Source organism: Lampetra fluviatilis, chromosome 2 (assembly GCF_964198595.1).
Source record: "Lampetra fluviatilis chromosome 2, kcLamFluv1.1, whole genome shotgun sequence".
NCBI lineage: Eukaryota > Metazoa > Chordata > Hyperoartia > Petromyzontiformes > Petromyzontidae > Lampetra > Lampetra fluviatilis.
The window spans coordinates 17,020,581-17,042,846 of NC_136276.1; the positions used below are offsets into that span (position 1 = coordinate 17,020,581).

At 47.7% G+C, this 22,266-nt stretch overlaps 1 protein-coding gene across 2 annotated transcripts in view; it reads right to left on the minus strand.

The window, feature by feature from the left end:
• Nucleotides 1–22,266, minus strand: part of LOC144937925 (diamine oxidase [copper-containing]-like) — a 37,334-nt gene extending 15,068 nt beyond the window's left edge. Inside the window, exons 1-2 of one of the 2 annotated variants that reach the window (XM_078865549.1) lie at nucleotides 22,253–22,266; nucleotides 10,989–11,192 (exon numbers count right to left, since the gene is read on the minus strand). The gene's annotated coding sequence lies outside the window, so the exon portion shown is untranslated. Of the gene's footprint in view, nucleotides 1–10,988; nucleotides 11,193–14,139; nucleotides 14,194–22,252 lie in introns of those variants that run through there. The other variant, XM_078865540.1, reaches the window with a different exon arrangement.

Genomic DNA, 22,266 nt, shown 5'->3' on the forward strand with positions numbered 1-22,266 from the left:
TTCCAAAATATTCCAGGTATATTCATTGCTGAGTAAACTTGGAGCAACTTCTATAACATTCTAGAACTTTCCAGTAATATAAATAGTATAAATACAGGGACCTTAAACTCACCAGTTCAGTTTAGTTCCAGCTGCCTAAGTCGATACATATCTGCATTTTTCTGAGATGGCATCAAGAGGCTACAAGCATCTGGCAGACGCATTTTGCTATGTCTGCGGCCAATTTATCAAGACAAGAGTGAAAAAGTACTCTGTGGAAGCATCTACTAAGATGCGTGAGGCCTACAAGGCATATATTGGCATGCCTGTCGGGGATCAAGACAAACCCTGGGCACTTTATTTCACCTGCGGGCAATGCAAAAAAACTCTGGAAGGTAAGATGGACAATTGTTGCTCGGAATTTAATGTTATACAATTTTCAATGTTATTGAAAAAATATATGATATATGAAAAATGTTGTGAGAATCTCTTACACATTAGTCATGGGTGAAAAACAAATATTTTTGTAGGATGGTACAGAGGGGAAAAGAGAGCCATGAAGTTCGCTATCCAAAGAATTTGGCGGGAACCCACTGACCACTCAAACAACTGCTACTTCTGCATGGTCGGACTGGCAAGAATGCACCTGCGATCACATATCTGGACCTTCATGCCAAACTGCCATGAGCTCTCAGGAAACCCACTCCTGAGGGGAGAGAGCAGCCGTCTTTAGAAGAGAGGAGCAAGTCAGATAGCGAGGAAGACGTAGATCCAGATGACAATTTCAGAGGTGGAGCTGAGGAGAGAAACCCGCACTACCCCAACCAAAAAGACCTCAACGACTTCATCAGAGATCTTGGTCTCACCAATTCCAATGCCGAGCTTTTGACATCTAGAATCAAGCAGTGGAACTTGTTGGATGAAAGTGTGCAAGTCGCAGATCAGAGGAAGCGTCGCCAACCTTTTTACAGCTTCTTCACCCGTCAAGATGGGCTCTGCTTCTGCCACAATGTGACCAGTCTATTCGAGGCAATCGGAATCGCCTGTAACCAGAATGAGTTACGCCTCTTCATTGACAGCTCATTCTTGGAGCCACAAAGCTGTGCTGCTCCATAATGGTAACAAGTACCCATCTCTTCCCCTGGCTCACTCGGTGCACCTCAAAGAGGATTACAACAGCATCAAGACCTTGCTTGACACCTTGAAGTATGATGAGTATGGCTGGGAGGTCATCGGAGACTTCAAAATGGTGGCATTCCTGATAGGTCTCCAAGGCGGTTTTACCAAGTTTTCCTGCTATCTTTGCCTTTGGGACAGCAGGTACACCAAGGCGCACTACCACAAGTGGCACTGGCCACAGCAGACCGAGTTCTCTGTGGGGAGGAACAACGTCAAGTGGGAGCCACTGGTGGAGCCCCGGAAGGTACTGATGCCACCACTGCACATCAAATTGGGCCTCATGAAAAATTAGTCAGAGCTGTAGATAAGAAGTCGGCAGCCTTCAAGTGCCTTCAATACTTCTTCCCTAAGCTGTTTGAGGCAAAGGTCAAAGCCCGTGTCTTCGTCGGACCACAGATAAAGAAGATCCTGGAATGCAATGAATTCCCCAAAAATCTCACTAGTAAGGAGAAAACAGCTTGGAACAGCTTTGTCACAGTGGTTCGTGGCTTCCTGGACAATCACAAGGTCGAAAACTATGTGGAGCTGGTTGAGACTGGTGAAGAACTACAGCACAATGGGCTGTAGAATGTCCCTCAAAGTCCATATCCTTGATGCTCTTGATAAATTCAAGGACAACATGGGAGCGTACTTGGAGCAAGGCGAGCGCTTCCACCAGGATATACCAAGGACAGTATAACGAGAAAAATGATGGGAGACTACATTTGGGGGTTGATTCGTGAAAGTTATTTACAGTATAATTGTAAATCTCGAAAAACTACTCACTTCTAAATCTTTTGAAGTTTTTTTTTAATACTTTAGTATAAATAAAGGTGCATTTTTATTCATATGTTTTTTTTCTAACTTTATGTGAACGAAAATACACAAATATGCCCGTTTTCTCATTGAAATAGGTACATTTCTAAATATCACTGTCCTGGTCACAAAAGCAAAGTTTGTGGGGAATAAAAGCCATTTTCTATACTTTTTAGGCATAAGCCATTAGGAAATAACACTTACTATCCAGGAAAAAAATAAAAATAAATAGCTTTTCAAAAAAACACGCTTTAATTAAATGTACCGTACGAGTAATGGAAGAACTCCACAACTCCAGGAAGTGGGCCCGCAGCTTGCCACAGCGTAAGGGAGCATTCCCCCCGGCCAACTCCGAGCTGCCCCTCCCCCCCGTGCACCCATCCTCCATCGTCCCCTCCCGCCCCTCGGCGTGGCTCCCCGAAGCTTGCCGTAACGTAAGGGACCGTGGTGATTTACAGCCAACGCGAGTTGAGCGTGGACAACTAGACCCGTAAAAATGATTGTTTAAAAATAATTCTAGATTTGAAGCTTTCGTGACAGCAAGGATTCATACTGTTAGGTTTTTTCGGTAAAGTCACGTGGGTAAAACATTCAAATTAATAAAAATAAAATAAAAATCACGACGTTTCGGAGGCAACACAAGCCTCCGTCTTCAGGTGGAACCGTCACAGCCACGACAGCTGTATCAAGTAAATGAGAGATTGCAGGAGCTACCGCTCCGTTTATATAATGGTTGGAGAGGGGGGAAGGGGCAAGTGCAGCACACTTTTTATTCATATGGTAAGGTGAGGCTTAAGAGGGTGAGCCTTTGTTATGGAGAGGTACGGTTTGTGACTCAACCTGGCCTACCTAACAATAGAGTGAAAAGGAGAAACATGGTAAACCTGTAATAGTTGTCTGTCAAATAAGATTGGTCAAATAAGTGTAGTTCAATCTTTTTTGCATGGTTAATCACATCTTTTCAATGATTACTCAGTTTGTAACCATCATCACGGTTGAAATTATGTCTGTGTTTGTATATTTGTATGGCTTCGTGTACAAACCTTTAATGGTAGCCAGGAGGTTTGCAGAGAACCTTGGTCTCAGAAAAGACAATTTCATGTGAGCCCACCGAGTTGTAGCAATGATCGGTAACGGCCGAAGAATCAGTTCTGCCGTGTTTCAGATCTGACTTGTGCTCGCGGACACGATCAGAAACATGACGTTTAGTTTCTCCAATGTAGCAATCACCACAAATGCAACTCAATTTGTAGACTCCAGGATACTGTAAGTCAGGAACGACATCCTTCACAGATGGAATCAGATCACGGATTTTATGCACTGTACTGAATCGGACTTGGATCTTATGTTTGTTTAGAATTTTGGAGATCTTTTTGGTCACGCCTGCTATGTATGGTAACGTGATGGTTTTGGTCGGAGTTTCATGTGGCTGTTTCTGTGTGGTGGGAGAAACAGCTTAGCGGATAGTGCGGTCAGAGTATCCGTTCATCCTGAGCGCCCGATGTACATGTCTTAATTCACCGGCCAGGTGGTGTTGGTCAGAAATGCCATGGGCTCTGTGGTATAGCGTTTTGATGAGATGGGTGGTGGTGGGAATCCGGTTTCAAGTAGGAATCTGTGTGGGTGGCTTTCCTGTAGACAGAATGTCCCAAGGATCCGTCAGGCCTCCTCTCAAACAGAATATCCAAGAATGGTAGTTTACCGTCTTTCTCCACTTCCATGTGGATGACACTTTCGTCATCTGGCCACATGGCCTCCCAGCATTGAACCACTTCTTGGACCACATCAATTCTAGACACCCATCCATCAGATTCACCATGGAAGTGGAGAAAGACAGTAAACTACCATTCTTGGATATTCTGCTTGAGAGGAGGCCTGACGGATCCTTGGGACATTCTGTCTACAGGAAAGCCACCCACACAGATTCCTACTTGAAACCGGATTCCCACCACCACCCATCTCAAAAGAATTATCTCATCAAAACGCTATACCACAGAGCCCATGGCATTTCTGACCAACACCACCTGGCTGGTGAATTAAGACATGTACATCGGGCCCTCAGGATGAACGGATACTCTGACCGCACTATCCGCTAAGCTGTTTCTCCCACCACACAGAAACAGCCACATGAAACTCCGACCAAAACCATCACGTTACCATACATAGCTGGCGTGACCAAAAAGATCTCCAAAATTCTAAACAAACATAAGATCCAAGTCCGATTCAGTACAGTGCATAAAATCCGTGATCTGATTCCATCTGTGAAGGATGTCGTTCCTGACTTACAGTATCCTGGAGTCTACAAATTGAGTTGCATTTGTGGTGATTGCTACATTGGAGAAACGAAACGTCATGTTTCTGATCGTGTCCGCGAGCACAAGTCAGATCTGAAACACGGCAGAACTGATTCTTCGGCCGCTGCCGATCATTGCTACAACTCGGTGGGTTCTCATGAAATTGTCTTTTTTGAGACCAAGGTTCTCTGCAAACCTCCTGGCTACCATCAAAGGTTTGTACACGAAGCCATACAAATATACAAACAGAGACATCATTTCAACCGTGATGATGGTTACAAACTGAGTAATCATTGGAAAGATGTGATTAACCATGCAAAAAAGATTTAACTACACTTATTTGACCAATCTTATTTGACAGACAACTATTACAGGTTTACCATGTTTCTCCTTTTCACTCTATTGTTAGGTAGGCCAGGTTGAGTCACAAACCGTACCTCTCCATAACAAAGGCTCACCCTCTTAAGCCTCACCTTACCATATGAATAAAAAGTGTGCTGCACTTGCCCCTTCCCCCCTCTCCAACCATTATATAAACGGAGTGGTAGCTCCTGCAATCTCTCATTTACTTGATACAGCTGTCGTGGCTGTGACGGTTCCACCTGAAGACGGAGGCTTGTGTTGCCTCCGAAACGTCGTGATTTTTTTTTATTTGTTTTAACTTTTATTAATTTTAATGTTTTACCTACGTGACTTTACCGAAAACACCTAAGAATATGTTTACAAATATTTGTTTTACATTTATAATTATAGAATATAGTATTGTCATCAGTATGACATACCTATACCAAGTTTGCAGTCGATACGACATTGGGAAGATGGTTGAAATTGATTTACAAGATTTGAGGATACAACAGACAGAGTGAGTTAAATAAAAGCGTGTAAAATGTTTAAAAATATATTTGTTTAATTTTGAATTATAGAATATAGTCTTGTCATCAGTGTGACATACCTATACCAAGTTTTCAGTCGATACGACATTGGGAATACTTTTGAAATTGAGTTACAAGATTTAAGGATACGACAACAGAAAGAGTATGTTAAAAAAAGCACGTAAAATGTAAAAAAATATATGTTTTAGATTTTTTTTATGATAGAATATAGTCTGGTCATCAGTATGACATGGGTATTTCAAGTTTTCAGTCGATAGCACATTGGAAAGTGGGTAAAAAATTGAGTTACAAGATTTTTTGAGGATACGACAACAGACGGAGTGAGTTAAATAAAAGCGTGTAACAAAAATTGTGTTACATAGTGAAATACTGTATTCTCGTAGTGTAGTAACCATACCTCTATCCCTTTCTGTCCTGGTGTCTCACACATGGTACCTCTCTCTCGAGTCTGTTCTCTCCTTATCTCTCCATGTGGCCCTCTACTCTGCACCTGTCTTCCTGTCTTTCTATGAATGTGTAGAGTCACGTGTTTGTGGGTGTGCATGTGTAGTGGTGGTACGTGCTGGCGGGGAGGATCGTGAGACAGCGCGTGGTGGGTGGCTACATCACGGTCCGCAGGCGGGTGTCCACATCGCGGTCCGCATAGGCCCTGCCCCCTGGAGCGGAGGGCTATGTAAGGTGATGTGCGGGAGCACTCGGGGAGTCATTAACCAGTGAAGACAGAACACGGAGGAAGAGATAGGGCCCTGAGACCCCTAGCCCCGCTGCCCTTGTAAGGGCCGGGACTCTGTGAGGCTCAGAGGCGAGGCCTTGGGATTCACGGCCCGACGTCCTTGTAAGGGCCGGGCTGTGTAACCCAGTGGTCGAGACCCGTGCCCTGGCAAGGCGGGTCCGATAGCTCCCCGTGGGGAGAGAGTCGCCGGAGAGACTGAGTGCGTGGCCGAGTTAGGCACGCGTAGCGTAGACGTTATCTCGGCTGTGCCTGTTACTGTGCAACCAGTGTTAATAAATAAGTGCTGCCCCGTCAACTCGTCTCCCGCCATTATTGAGATATTACAACTGGCGTCAGAAGTGAAACTGTCTTCAAGATATGGATACCAGGAAGACTAATCGGACTCACGAGCGAGACCGGGAGGACGACCACGACGAATCGGGACAGCGAGCTTCGGGAGGAGAGGAAGAGGAGATGCCGACGCCACAGAACCTTTCGGGGACGCCCGACGCTCCGCTGGGGTCCGACACCGGACTCCAGGATGCGCACTCTCGCCTGGCGGAGCTGCTACTCGCCGCGGCGTCAATTTTGGCGGAAATCACCGCATCTGGAGGAGGAAGGACGACGGCGAGCGTCGAGAAGGAATGCGAAGGAGATTCCCACCAAAATGCGCTTCGCACCTCGCACTTTGGAAATGGCGCCATTTTTACGGAGCGCCCGTCAATTGGCGGGAATCACGACCACCATCACGTCATCGGCGCGTGCCAAAAGTCGCCATGAACCACCCATGGACGGGGCCGCCATTTCCCATACTGACGGCGCAGCGCGGGAAAATAATCTATCGGAAGACGACCAGGTGTTTCAACAGCGACTTCCTGCGTTGACGGCCTTCAAAGCTGAGGGGGGTGACTGGGGAGCCTTCCAGCGGAGATTCCTCGCCCATCAAGAAATGTCGGGGTGGTCCGACGCTACGGCGCTACGTGCGCTACCAGCGATGCTGGACGACAACGCGCTCGCGGCCTTCAGGTCCACCCCGAGATCGGGCCGCTCCACACTCAAAGCCGCACTGGGCCTCATGGCCAAGGTGTATGGACCACCCTCGGCCTGCCGCCACCAATTCTACAGGCGACGGAAGGGGCACACGGAAACTACACTCGCCTACCGCACAGCGCTGCTTGCTCTCGCGGACGCCGCCTTTCCCCGCATGGACGAGGAGGGGCAGGACGCCATGGTGATGGAACAGCTGCTGGCGTTAGCCCAGGACCTGGGGGTCCCCATCAACACGGCGGACGAGGTGGACATTTGTTCGTTGCTGGTTGCTACGAGCATCCAGGCACACGAGGTCCTGAAACGGAAGTGGACAGTCGTCTGCGCATCTGCTCGGTCCACATACACGTCACACGTGGGTCGCCGCTTCGCGGCGGAGGAAATACGCATGGGGGCCGGGGATTCAGTTCGGCGAGGGGGGTTCGTACAGGGGCCGGGAGCGATCAAATGGTCCGAGTTGGGCCACAGGATGGTGGCTGCGTCGGCCGGGTCGTCTGTGGTTACGGGATTTATAGACGAAATTGAGATCAGGGTGCTGGTTGACACGGGTGCGTCGGCAACTATCATTTCTGATCTTATTTACAACATTCTCCCCATCCAATGTCGGCCCCTGCTCCTGGTAGACGTGCCATGTTATGCGGCGAATGGGGGCTCCTTGGGCATTGTCGGCCAGATTCGGGCGAGCATTTGTATAGGGGATATTAAATTGGCGGGACCTGTTTTGGTCTCTTCCTCCCTGGCGGTTCCATGTCTGTTGGGCACCGACTTTTTGGCTAAAATTCCGATTAAAATTCTCGTTGATCAGGGTTGTATCGAGCTCCCATCGGGTCACCGTATTTCATTTTTGTCAAACCCTACAAAACTGCGCACGGCTTGTGCGACGGTCCAAGCGCTGGCGACCCATACGGTGCACGTACCCCCGGGATCGCAGATGCTGGTACCCCTCCGGTTACGGAAGCCATTGGGGGGGGAGACGGCGGGGCAGGGCGTGCTGTTGGGTCCGTCGAACAGGGCTGTTGGGGGTCTGGACTTGGCGGTGGCTCAGACGTTGGTACGGGCGGACAGGGACCCATTCGTCATGGTTTTGAACGCGGGGTCACGGCCAGCCGTCATTCCACAGGGCACCGTGCTTGCTCACGCGGCGCCGGTCCTTGTGGAAGAGCAGCTCATTGCGCACGTTGATCCCACTCCGGCGCCGAAATTTCAATTGGGGGAAGATCAACAGTGGTTGGACTCGTTATGTGCGGGCTCCAGTAACTTGTCAGGTGTGCAATTGGGGGCGCTGCGCGCCCTGCTAATTGAATTTTCGGACGTATTCAGCAAACACAAATATGATATTGGGTGCACGGACCTGTTACGCCACCACATTGAAACGGGTGATGCGGCCCCGATTCGGCAGAATCCTTTCCGTTTAAGCCCAACCGAGAAGGAACACGTGCAATCGGCCGTCAATGACATGCTGACCGCCGACATCATTTCGCCCTCATCCAGTCCATGGGGAGCACCCATTGTGCTTGTTAAAAAACATGACGGGTCCTTGCGATTTTGTGTTGATTTCCGCCGCCTCAATAAGATCTCCGTGGCTGACGCGTATCCGCTCCCCAGAATGGATGAATTTCTGGATGCATTAGCGGGGGCGCGTTATTTTTCAACGCTAGACCTACTATCGGGATTCTGGCAATTGCCGCTCGATGAGGAGTCCAAACCAAAGACCGCATTCCGGACCCCGGTAGGCCTGTTTCAGTTTAATCGCTTACCCATGGGACTCCATTCTGCTCTCGCGACGTTCCAGAGGTTTATGGAATTGGTTTTGTCTGGTCTCCAATGGGATACCTGTTTGATTTACCTTGACGATGTCATCGTTTTCAGTCGAACTTTCGAGGAGCACGTCCAACGCTTGAGGGGGGTGTTCCTCAGGATGCGATCGGCTAAGTTAAAGTTTAAACCGGCAAAATGCCACCTACTTCAGGAATCCGTACGGTACTTGGGGCACATTGTCGGCCGTTCGGGGATCTCCACCGATCCCGCGAAGACGCACTGTGTCAGTTCATGGCCGACGCCCACGTCGGTTACTGAGGTCCGCAGTTTCATTGGGTTTGCTTCCTACTACCGCCGTTTTGTTGAGCACTTCGCCACCATAGCCAAACCCCTGCATGCTCTGACAGCGAAAGGGGTCAGGTTTCGCTGGGGGCCGGAGGAGGAGGCCGCGTTTTGCTCCCTTCGGGACGCCTTGGTGAGTGCTCCGCCCTTGTGTTACCCTGATTTTACGGAACCCTTCCTGCTGGACACGGATGCCAGTAACACAGGCATTGGGGGGGTGCTCTCACAGGTGGTCGGGGGAGTCGAACGGGTGGTCGCCTACGGTAGCAGGGTTTTGTCACCAGCGGAACAGCGCTACTGTGTGACCTGTCGCGAGTTGCTGGCTATCGGTTTTTTTGTACAGCAATTCAGACCGTATCTCTACGGCCGTCATTTTACGGTCCGTACGGACCACGCGGCGCTTCAATATGCGCTGCGGGTCGCCCAACCCTCGGGCCAATTATCAAGGTGGTTGGAGGTCCTCCAGGACTACCAATTCACGACCACTTACCGTAAGGGGTTGCGCCACACCAACGCGGATGCCCTGTCGCGGTTGTCGCCTCGTTCCGAATGTGCGTGTCTTTTGGGGTCGGCGCGCTGTACGCCGCATGTCGCCGTCCCCGGGGGAGAGTTGGTTGCTGCTGCCGATGCACCGTGGGTCGACGTTCCCGCTACTCCTGCGGGCGGGGACTCGCTACTCGCGTTGCCTCTTATTGAGTGGGGCCGACTCCAAATGGCTGACAGCTCCCTACTCGCGTTGCGTCGTAGGGCAGGGGGTCCCGAGGGAGGGCAAAAGGGAGCCGGCTCCTGGGTGCTCAAACAGGGCCTACTCATGAGGTGGGACAGTATGTCCCGGCGACATGCGCTTGTCGTGCCGTCTGCTATGCGGGGTAGAGTTGTTCTGGCCGCTCACGAACGCCTCTTGCATCTGGGAGTTAACAAAACGCTCGCTCTGCTTCAGCGGGACTATTATTGGCCGGGATGGGGAGCGATGTGGTGAACATACTCAAGGGGTGTGTAGGGTGCGCTCAACGGAAACCACCGCCCATTGCGGCTAATCCACCACTAAAGTCCATTCAGGTCTCGCGCACGAACGAGCTCATTGCGCTGGATATCTTGGGGCCTTTTCCGGTGCCTAGGGGTAACAAGTACCTGCTGGTTGGCGTGGAATACTTCACTCGATGGCCCATGGCGTGGCCGCTTGCCAACCAGTCGGCAGTGGCCGTGGCGGACGCCTTTGTCCAGGGCTATGTCTTGGACAAGGGTGCTCCCGAATGCTTGCTGACCGACCAGGGAAAAAATTTTTCGAGCGTTTTACTGCATGAGCTGTGCGACCTTTAGGGTACAAAAAAAGTGCGTACCTCCCCGTACCACCCACAGACTGATGGGATGGTGGAGCGACTCCACAGAACGATTACTTCCATGTTATGCCAACAGGTATGCGAGGCTCAGGTTGACTGGGACTTGCAGGTCCCTGGTGTCCTCGCCGCGTACAGGATGGCCCCCCATGCGGCTACGGGGTTTTCCCCATTTTATCTCATGTACGGTCGGGAGGCCGATCCGCCTATGGAGGCCCAGCTGGGGATTCCTGATCCGCGGTCTAGATCTAAATTGGCCGACCATATTAAATTTAACATTGCGAAACTGGCCGAAGCGCGGGAAGCTGCAAGGCTGAATTCGACGTCTCGCCAAATTGCTAACGAGCGGTTGCGAGCACGAAAGGTGTACGTGCACGAATGGAAACCGGGCGATAGGGCCTGGCTGCAATGCCCGCATGCGCCGTTGGCTACATCCCCGAAACTGCTGAGGCCATGGCGGGGACCCGTGGAAGTCGTGCGGGTTGCACGACCCCAGTGCATTCAGATAAAGTGGGGAAAGCGCTGTTGGTACGTTCACCCCTCCCGGCTAAAACCGTTCTCAGCACCATATGGCCTTCGTTTATGTCGTGATGACCGAGCATGTGATGTGGCCGTCGACTCGGGGAGGGAAATGTCTCCGCCTGATCCTCACGTGTCTCCTTCTGATCCGCTCCCAGGTGTCTCGGAACTGACGGCTGCCGACCGTCGGCGACCGGATCCCCGAGGCACGTGCGGTTCTTCCAAGCCTGCTCCGTGCTTTCCTGGACTGCCAGAGCCGCCGGATGGTCAAACACGTCCTGTCCCGTACGATGGACCGGCCAGGCGGACCCGCGCTAGGTCGCGCCACTTTTCCTGACTGGGGGGGGGGGGGGGGGAGACAGTTCCGCCGGGTCGTCTCGTCACAGCGTTCCCCGTCCGTCCGTTCTAATGTTTCGTTCAAGGGGCGAGCGGGGGGGGGGGGGGGGGGTCGAGTGGACGCTGGACACGTCAATCTTGTAAATAATTTATTCGGTTTACTCGTCGGTGTGTACATATGTTCGTTGTTATTACTGTTAAATGTTCGGATTTATTGCGGGGGTTGTGTTGTGTTGTGTTGGTGTTACGGGGCGCACACGCGGAGAGGGTTTTTTTTTGCAGCCGAGCCGGCTGCGAGCTATGTGGAAGGGGGTGATGTAGTGGTGGTACGTGCTGGTGGGGAGGATCGTGAGACAGCGCGTGGTGGGTGGTTACATCACGGTCCGCAGGCGGGTGTCCACATCGCGGTCCGCATAGGCCCCGCCACCTGGAGTCGAGGGCTATGTAAGGTGATGTGCGGGAGCACTCGGGGAGTCGTTAACCAGTGAAGACAGAAGACGGAGGAAGAGATAGGGCCCTGAGACCCCTAGCCCCGCTGCCCTTGTAAGGGCCGGGACTCTGTGAGGCTCAGAGGCGAGGCCTTGGGATTCACGGCCCGACGTCCTTGTAAGGGCCGGGCTGTGTAACCCAGTGGTTGAGACCCGTGCCCTGGCAAGGCGGGTCCAATAGCTCCCCGTGGGGAGAGAGTCGCCGGAGAGACTGAGTGCGTGGCCGAGTTAGGCACGCGTAGCGTAGGCGTTATCTCGGCTGTGCCTGTTACTGTGCAACCAGTGTTAATAAATAAGTGCTGCCCCGTCAACTCGTCTCCCGCCATTATTGAGATATTACACATGTGTTGCAGTGTTGCCAAGTCCATTTATAATCATCATAATTTGGCTTGTTTTTTTGTTTAGTAAGTTTAATTTTTTGAGAGTCGTCGTTGGTGGTGATGTTTTTGGACTTGTTCGTTGTGGGTTAAAGTGACTGGAAATTGACATTGTATATACAATGTCAGTGCACACAAATGTATTATTTTAATGTGTTGTTTAATGTTCCAAAAAAGAATTGTATAAATGCCCATTTCCTTCCCTTTGAAATGAGTTGGTCTTTTTTTGGGTTTGTCTAGAAAGGAAGAGTATGCCTGCACATGTGGGGGAAGTGGTCGTGCAGCATTTAGCATACCACATTACGAACCTAGCTATCCGAGTTCAATTCCTGCTCAATCATGTGGTCAGGAGCCGTTGCAAAGTGAAGAATATCTGAACTGGTCGTTTGGCCTTCGCGAGGTCAACTCAGCCTTAAATGAGTACCTAGTGCAATGTTTGAACATCGATTCTTGGGAGACAACGACAATTGGACGTGGTGCTGGCTATAGAGCCACATTGTGCCCCTAAAAGTACTTGCATCGAGACTTCTGGTAACGTCTTGACCGTGTGAGCGGTGCTCAAACAGACCCCTCTGATCCCTTCATTAATATCAGCTCAGTGCACTAAGTTTTATATATTTTTTAGTTAGTTTGTTCATTTACCTCATTTTTTGTAACTCATAATCCTACGGGGGAGACCCTGATTTTCACACGTTCTCCTCCCCGCATGGAAACATCTGACTTTTAGTCTTGGGACTACCCCATGCAACTGAAGCCTGTGTGTGTGTTTTGCCTGCCCCATACTCCACGTGTTCAATGGCGGAAAGAGCCCCAGGAAAAAAGTCCAAGGCCTCTTCCACACTGACCTGCTCAACCAACGAGAGACCTGGGACCATATCGTACTTAAAAAGGTCGACCAACTTTCCCAATGTACTCAGGAAATTGGACAACAAATGGAAGAAAACTCTGCTTTGCACCGGGTCTTCAATGCAAAAAATGAAGTGGGGTCAACGAAAGGGTGGAGAGGAAAGTGTCCATCATGACATTTCTTTAGGCTGCACTTGAGGAGCAGGGGAGGGGGGTATGAACGAAGAACACAACGTCAAACTCAAATAGCTACAAGAGGCATTAAATCGACTGGATGCTAATGACCGGGAAAGTCAACTAAAATCCTATGGCCTCTCAGATGGGGTAGAGGGTAGCTCTTCCCCGGGAGCCTTCACCTCTATCAAAAAGTAAGTACCCTCTGCACGAAAGAACGCCGAAAGTCCAGATTGGCAGCCAATACATCCAGACTTGATAATTCAGGTTTATTGGGTCGGAAGGAAAGAAGGATATGGCTCAATGGAAATAAACAACCTGAGACAATATCCCCTGGTAATCCTTTTCTCCAACCATCAAGGGGCTGTGGAAATGCTCAGAATGGCAAGGATGTCAAGGGGCAAAGTCGCTATTGGAGGGGACCGGGTCTTCATAGTCCCTGACCTAACCCCAGCTGATTCCATATCGTTTTGGTGAAAAGGGACAGAGTATGCTTGCAGCTGCTCTACCCAGTAAACTTCAGATCCACATCGGGGAGAGGAGGTGGGATTTTCTGACCCAAGATATTCAGGAAGTTCTACAAGGACCAAAGGGTAACGGGAGGCAACGCTGAAGGAGTCCCGTTTGAGACTGTTGGTCACCAGACGATATGGATCGAGTGTGCCGGCCCTGCATCTTTGGCGCCTTGACAACATGTATGCATACCCGGGCTGAATGACACAGGGAACTCTCCTTCTCACCTCTCCTTTTATTTATATTCTCCTCCTACCATCTCTACCCCCCTTCCCATCCTGCTCCCTTTGACTACTCAGGATTAACTTTACAAGTGGCTTTCAACCCAGGAGTGATGGCTCCCTTCCGCCCTAAACTGGATGTACAGCACGGCATGCGCCGTGTGCAGCTGTGTGTGAGACACAGTGGTGGAGAGACTGGGGGTTTTGTTGTTTGGAGAGCCGACTGTCTAGAATATACTTATTTCTGATATTTAAACCCCTTCTCCCACAACTCACGAAGGCTAACATTTTGAACATGTAGCTCACACACCGGCGTTGATCCAACTCACTCTGAACCCTGATGAGGTGTTGCAAAGCTTCAAGTTCTGGGACAAGCAACTCCTGGATGAGAAGTTGATGATGGAGGAAGTAAGAAACGAGGTTAGAGAATTTATGGCAATCAACGTGACATGAGATCCTCTAATATCTTCCCTGGTAATCTGGGACATCCCTTAAAGCGTTTCTCAGGGACTCGTTGATGGAAAAAGTAGCCCGCAAGTTCAAGAAGGTCAGAAACAGGCAACGGGTGCTAGAAGAGAAACTTGGCTCTCTGTAAGAAGACTACGAATCCGTGCAATCGCAAGATACCATGAAGGAGACCGACGTGACCAAAATAGAGAAGGCCCTCAATGACCAGACCACCCTCTATAAGAAAGCCAAGCTTCTTTTACATGAGGAGAATCTTAGCAAGTCTGGTCAAATCCTGGCAGAACCAGACAAATATCACCTCCATACATTGTATAAAGGGTTCCCCCATAACCAAGGCCTTTTTCAAAAAATATAATCTTAAAGATCTTATATGAAGCCGTGAACACATCGGATTCTGCCACAAACGAGGTAATAAACACCTTGTTGAGCAATATTCCCTTCCCTTGGACCTTCAAATGGTGGAGGATCTGGATGGAATGGTTAACTTACAATAATTAAATGAGGCCCTTGCATCGTCACTTTTGGGGAAGGCGGAAGGTTCTGACAACTTACCGGTAGAACTCTATAAAAAAAAAATATTTGGATCCCCTATAATCTCACAGTTGCCACTAACCATTAATGCAAGTTCACAACCAACGGCCTCCCAAGCTCCATGTATGAAGCCAAGATCTCAGTCTTGCATAAATCACGCACACTTTCGGAGCTAGTAGGGAATTACATACCCATTTCTTTACTAAACTCCGACTATAAGCTGCTTGCAAATTTTTTTTTGCAAATAGACTATAAAATTATTTTCTGACAGTCATTGGAGAAGCACAAATGGGCTTTGTTAAGAACAGAGATTCGGCTGAGAATGTCATCACACCGCCACAAGGAGAAACCTAATGGCACATGTTCTTCCCCAAAGATGGGGCAATGGATAAATTCAGCATTCCTTCCACCTTCATCGATGAATGTAACTTGCTTTATATTAGACCAATCTCCTCAGTGGTCACGAACGGCCTTACTTTCCCGGCCTTTCATCTGAGTAGGCAAGAGTGTCCCCTCTCGCCATTGCTATTTACCCGAGCTATCCAACCCTTAGCTGAAAGTATCCGGAAAGCCAGCAGGTGGGAGGGGTAAGTAAAGAGGCAGTGGAAAATAAAATCAATTTTTGCGCGGATGACGTCCTCATTACTTGGGCAATATGCCCTTTAACAAGTTGCATAATACATGACAAAGTAGTAATTTTAAACCGGAAATATATATGAATAATTAAAACGATATGCTTCACTCGTTAAACAAATATAGTTCAGGAGTTCTGCTTGACAGGCCGTCCCGAAAGCCATTAGATCAAATGTAGAATCGGGACTATTTTCATCTTCTTAAGAGCTGGTTACTCATGTCGTGCACCCAGTCCTGGAGAACCATGGGATGCGTAGTGCAAGAAGACAACAAACACTAGGGGTGCCAAGAGCTCATTACGCAATGGTTGCACTAACATTGGCTCTTTCACATGCACACACGCTGCACACATGCATGTGGCGTGTTGGTGCAAGGGGAGCGGTGGCAAAGCGGTTAGCAGGGTACACTACGACCTCGGCGAACAGAGTTCAATTCCCACACACCAGAGACGATTATCTGAACCGGTCGTAGGCCTCCCCTAGGTCGACTCAGCCTCAAATGAGTACCTGGTGCAGTGTGTAAACATTGTCACTGGGGAGACAAAGCCGTCCGGTCATGGTGATGGCCACCCACCCCCTCGTGTGCCGTTCTGGTCTTCATGGGTGCTCGTTAACAACACTTGCTCCTACAGTCTGTTAGGGCTATACAGGAGATCTATGTCTTTTTTGCCACACATATGAATGTTTTGTACTGTCTGAGCTTGGATTGGCATGCGATTGGTTGCTGTCCATGAAGTAAACATAGCCTCTGCTCATTTTGCCTCATGTAATGGTGCAAATATTTTCTCTGGAATTGAGCAAAATGTAATTTATACGAAGTTAAAACTCCAGCATGCTACATTTAGCCCAATTCATATGACCCCCTGTCTCAATTGGCTTGTCTGGTAATATAAATGCTACTCAGCAGCTGATGTTACGTAAACAGCAGGTTCTCACTCATATAAGTCCTTCTGTATGAACAGTACTGAGTGTCTACACAAGGGTCCTCCATTCTGGTCTGTTACAGGTGACTTCCACGAGAGGCCAGAATCACGCTGTTCGCTTGAACAGGGATCAATGCCTCAAACGTTACCCTGATATATGCTTTCCAGTTACATAACAGTTTTAATGGTAATGGTGGTGAATATTTGAATATTTTACGTTTATAACTTGAGTTTGATGCTGATTTGTTCATTTACCACTTTTGGCTAAGTAGTTGTTCTTAACACTTCTACTTTGTTCATAAAATGTGCACAAAAAAGTACATGGCCCAATAACCTGTCGAGGAGATATGGTGGATCTTTGTATTTTTGTGCATATATCTTCATGTACTGCATGTGCACGTGAATTGTATGTTAAAAGTGCTAAAGCTATTTTTTTTGCATGAATATGTATGTTTTTACATTTTCGATAATGGCATGTCAAAACAAAACACGAATTTCTGTTTGTTGCATATACATCGGAAGTCTAATAATACATATGGGTGCAAAGCTGGGCCCACGGATACGTAATCAGTTATCCAAAGGTCATGCACAACAGCTTCACTAGACAACAAGACATATAGGTCAGAGTGACACAATAAAAAAACAGAGCTTGAGTATGTGTGCTGTGCCTAGGACAGCAGTTGAAAGTGGACTGGGATTGAAAGGGAGAAACAGAAGTGGATGAGAGTAGAATTGGGTCATTTGGACAACTGAACATGATTAACGATTTTAGAACCTAGCTTGGATTTGGGAGTAGCATGGACTCCCGCAGCAATGGGAATGAACAAGAAAATACAGCAACGAGCAAGAATGAAATGACGTTCACGGGGATGAGAATGCATTTTGGAAGGTCAGGGATGGGATAAGATGCCAATTGAGCCTGCGAGAACAGGCGAAGGAAATTATGTTGGTTATAGCAGAAACACTTTTATAATCTGCCATTTCTGGCATTGGATATTCTTCTGAAGTCGTTCGCATTTAAATACCATGTGAAAACTTTGTCAATTTCAAAGCTGTACATTTATCAACCTTTAAACTTCCCAGTGTTATTAGTACACACAGTATACAGCGTGATCTCCAATTTCGAATAAGCCCATCTTCCTACCCCTGCTCTCTGTGCTCTGAAGAAGAGCCACTGCCTGAAACTCTCTGGTACTAAGCAGTGTTAATAACAGTTTTTGTGAGGTCTTGATTAGTACTTGTGTACTACTGCCAATGGATTGCCTTCATTCATAATTTGATTTTCACCACAATGGACGTTTTGTGTCATCTATAAATCATCTGTGCTATTGTAGTGACATAGAATGGGTCACTACGGTGCGTAGCGCTGGTTACTGGTAGAGAGTGGGATCGTGGGTGTAATAGCTCAGTCTACCAGCATGGCAGGTGAAGTGTGCCACTGGAGCGCATAGCGCCGGTTGCTGGCAGTGAAGGGCATTTGAGGATACAGCGGCCGGTCTGCCAGTAGGGCGCGTGACAGGCACGGATGTAGGGTAAAGGAGACAGAGGGGACACGTGGGGCAGAGCCCAGAACCTTCTGGTAGGTTTCAGAAGGGGACGTGGCCGAGGCGCGGAGCCAGGCCATGCTGGGTCGGGGCTGCTGCGGTTTGGGAATGGAACCCGTCGTCTTCACAAGTCTTCGTCCCCCGTCTTCACCTTCTCGTCGGTGTTGGGTCAGGCAGTGTGCCGGCTGTCCTGACCTGTATATAGTTATCCCCTATACTGTGGAAAGTGTAAAATCAACGTGTATGCCTCCTACTATTAGTGTATCTGAAGTTACTCACTACACTATGATCATTCCTGTGTCAAAATCACTTTGCATGCACACTCTGAGAACCTCAGTGGACTGGATGATTTAAGCTATCATATTATTGTAAAACAAAATAGGAAAACATTTGTTGTCAAGCTCACTTGACAATATGGGATAAAAAAATATGACAGGACATAATTAAAATTAAGTTCCCATGACACTATTTAGTTTGTATATGTGTGCATGTCTAGTGAGTCACTCAGATACGCTAATAATAGGAGCCTTCACAGGTAAAGGGAGTAACTACACCGGTCAGGACAGGTATCAGGCTGCCTGACCAACAATCCTGAGGAGGTGAAGACGGTGACGCAGACTCCTGCAGCACGACGATTTCCACTCCAACAGCCGCGAGTCTTGCTCAGGTTCTCCCTTTTATCCACCCAGCGTGGCATCGCTCCGCCCTTGGCCACGCCTCCCTTCTAGAACCTACTAGAAGGTTCCCGGGCTTTTCCTCACGTGCCCCCTCTGTCACCTTTGCCCCACATTCCTTTATCCGGCCTATCACATGACCTGCTGGCAGACAGGGCTGCTACAACAGCAGATCCCATTCTCTGCCAGCAACCAGCGCTACATGCCATAGTGACCCATTCCATGTGTTTAACTGAATGTGAGTGTGTGTGTGCCCTTTCGAAGTGGGGAGCATTGGCACAGTGGTCGGTGCGCTGTGCTACAAACTCAGTGACCCGATTTCGATTCCCACTCACGGCCAATATCAGTCACATATTTGAACTGGTCCTAGTGGACCTCCCCTAGGTTTATTCGGCATTAAATCAGTACCTGGTGGGGTTCGTGAACATCAGCACTGGGGAGACAAAGGCGGTCGGGCGTGGTGTTGGCCACCAACCCTCCGATTATCGTGGTTGGCTTGCGTTCGGTGCGAAAGAAGTTCAATATATATACACACACAACCCCCTGGCGTGCCGTACTGGTCTTCACAGGTGCTCACTAAAATCACTTGTTCCAACAGTTTGTTAAAGGCTACAGGAGGGGGGATATTTTTCTTTGCCTGTGCTAAATAAGTACCCCCCCACACCCCACTCCCCCCCATTTAAGTTTAATTATTTTATTTCATACACATTTTCAATACGTGGCACATTAAACAATACATTAACTGTGTGGTGTTGTAAGTCAGAGATTATTATTGGGTGTTTATTGTGTTGGCTGAACTTTACTTCAAATGAACACGTGCACATGAGGGGTGGGAAAGGGTGGGGTTGGTGCAAGTTTTTACTTGAATTGGGAATGCAAAGGCGTTGTGGACATGTTTCTCCCCAAATAAGGCATCACCAATAGTGAAAAGATTGACCAACTTGGCTCTATCTTACAATATACCCATAATGTGCCTTGTCCATTTGTATATACCCAGTGTACGCCCTCAACGTAGAGCACACAGATAATTGTGCAATGTGCAGTTCCAAAAACAGGGTCTATTGGCAGCACTCCCAATGCCGCCACCTGCTGCCAAGAAGACCATGTTTAATATTGAATAGATACACAGACAATATATCTCCTTCGCGTATCTGTCTCTCCACGTAAACAAATATATATTAAAGCGTTTTTACACAGCCCCATTGACACCGCAGCAGCCTCTTGGATTGCATATTTTCAGCCACATTAATTCAATACAAGAAAACTCGGAACCCGTTTGTTACATACAGTGTCTCATCAGTAGAGTCAGTTGCCAAATGTCATAGGCAAACACCCTCTCTTTAAGATTCGGGTTCTAGTTCAATGCAACATATAACACAACACCGTTACTTGTATTCTCTACAATGCCAAACTACAAGAACCAATGGTGCAGGCATCGAGTGTGGAGGCGGTGCAACTGCATTGGGTCCTGTGGGCCCAGAGAGCTCCACGGCATCACCGGTGAGCTTCTGAACAATATTGTTTCGAGCGATGACGGTGCACGGTCCAGAGGGAGGGCACTTACCAATAGCATCTGGTATAAAATCAGTACTCTACTTTTGTGTACACCTCACCACTGATGAGCTCAAGATGCGCAAAATCAGTCGAGAGTTTATATGTCTAAACAATTACCACTTGTTAACATTATTCTGGAAAGCCAAGTGGGCCAATCGGCCGAACTATATTTATTGTTCCGTGTAGATGTGAATTGAGAATAGGTTTTCCCCTTTTTTCTGGCAATAAAACAGGTGTTAAGATGTTAAAACACCAAACTGAAACCTTTTACAAGGAATCATGTCTGCTTTAACCACAATACTTGTGGTCAGAATGCAAAAAAGTACTCTAATAATATATGCATTGTCTTTGAAACTGACTGGTCCACACCAGAGACATCTTTCTTTTGAGCCTAGTCTCAAAACGGTGTTAGACCAGAGGATGCCAAAAGGCGTAAGGCACAAAGACAAGCATTATCAGAGTAATGAGGGCTCGGGGTGAGCATCTACATCATGAGACCTCCTTTGCCAGTACCGAAATATGAGAATAGGTTTTCCCCTTTTTTTCTGGCAACAAAACAGGTGTTTAGATGCTAAAACACCAAACTGAAACCTTCTACAAGGAATCATGTCTGCATTAACCATAATACGTGTGGTCAGAATGCAAATAAAAACGTATTCTGATAATAAATGCATTGTCTTTGAAACTGATTGGTCAACACCAGAGACAGCTTTCTTTTGAGCCTCGTCTCAAAACGGTGTTCGACCAGAAGAAGCCATATTTTGATAAGGTGATTAATTAAATTTAATCAAACGACAGCCCTTTGTCAGTCGACTGCTGGATGATGACCTTCCAAGCTGTGTGGGTCATGGAGGTTGTTTGACCACACTTTACCGTACTGGTCAGTGCAGGTTGGTGAAGTCTGCTAACCACTGTGTCACCGCTCTGCCTTATTTACATTTTCAGGTACATTTTCTAACTGATTTAGTCATGTGTGTCTGCTTTGTTATTATCATAGTAAATGTGGACCATCATTCCTATAATTTTTATTGACATTTTTTAAACGATTTTTTTCTTTAAAAATGTAAAAAAACGAAACAGTAAACATTCCAGTGTACTAACGATTACACCACAGCAGCATCTCCTATGCACTTTTAGAATATGAAAGGTGAACTGCACATGACACAAGTGTAACAATTTTCAAGAGTTTCTAACAGTCACATATGCTCCACATTTAATACATTCGACAATACCTGAATGCTCATCACACATCGGGAATGTATTCGTATTGAGACTTGTTCAAGTGGCAACGTGATTACTTGCCTGCGTTGGTCGGAGGAGGGTGTTCGACACACATTTTGTTCTCGTGATAGGACCAAAAACCCAATAATGAAATATTACATTGTTCAAAAAACCCGATGTGTCAAGCAAGACTTCTAGCTGCCGAGCAATTGACTACAGTACTGAACCAAGAAATCTCACTATATATTTACAGTACAGCATGATAAATACAGCACTTATATCAGTAACTGCAATTTAATTTAAACATCTACAGAATCAGAGGACCCGTCAATTTTAAACCAAAAATCATTCGCACCTCCGATTAGCACGGTTGACTACGTATGTACGGTGCGAAATAAGTCAAAACCCAATTGTAGTGCCACAATTTACAGACCCTGTGGTCATTATGGTTTCACAAACATAAACTGTTATTGCTACCTGACAGCCATTGGCATCGTAATCGTCAAAATGTTTAAACAGAGAACGTTGTTGCTTAGTTTGGATACTGATAATGGCAATACTTTCAATAATTAAAACCTACAAACTATAGTACAGTGCATATACGTCTTTATTTTGTCGGAAAACAAGCACACCAACCAACTGTTAATGCAAATGTATAGCAGCCAAATAACGGAAAACGCATGTTTTCTAAATGTGGAGAGTAAAACCAGAGAACCCGGAGAAAAATCCACACAACTACAGGGAGAACATGCAAACTCCTTCAGTTTACCAGGCAAGGTAGGTAACATCTCACCACCGTGTTACCCTGTCTCCTAAAGCAAGAAATCATGCAAGATAATTGGTAAAAAATCATGCAAGGCGTGTTGAGTGCATCGTATGAGACTCCATCTGTTACCTTGCGACTTCTCG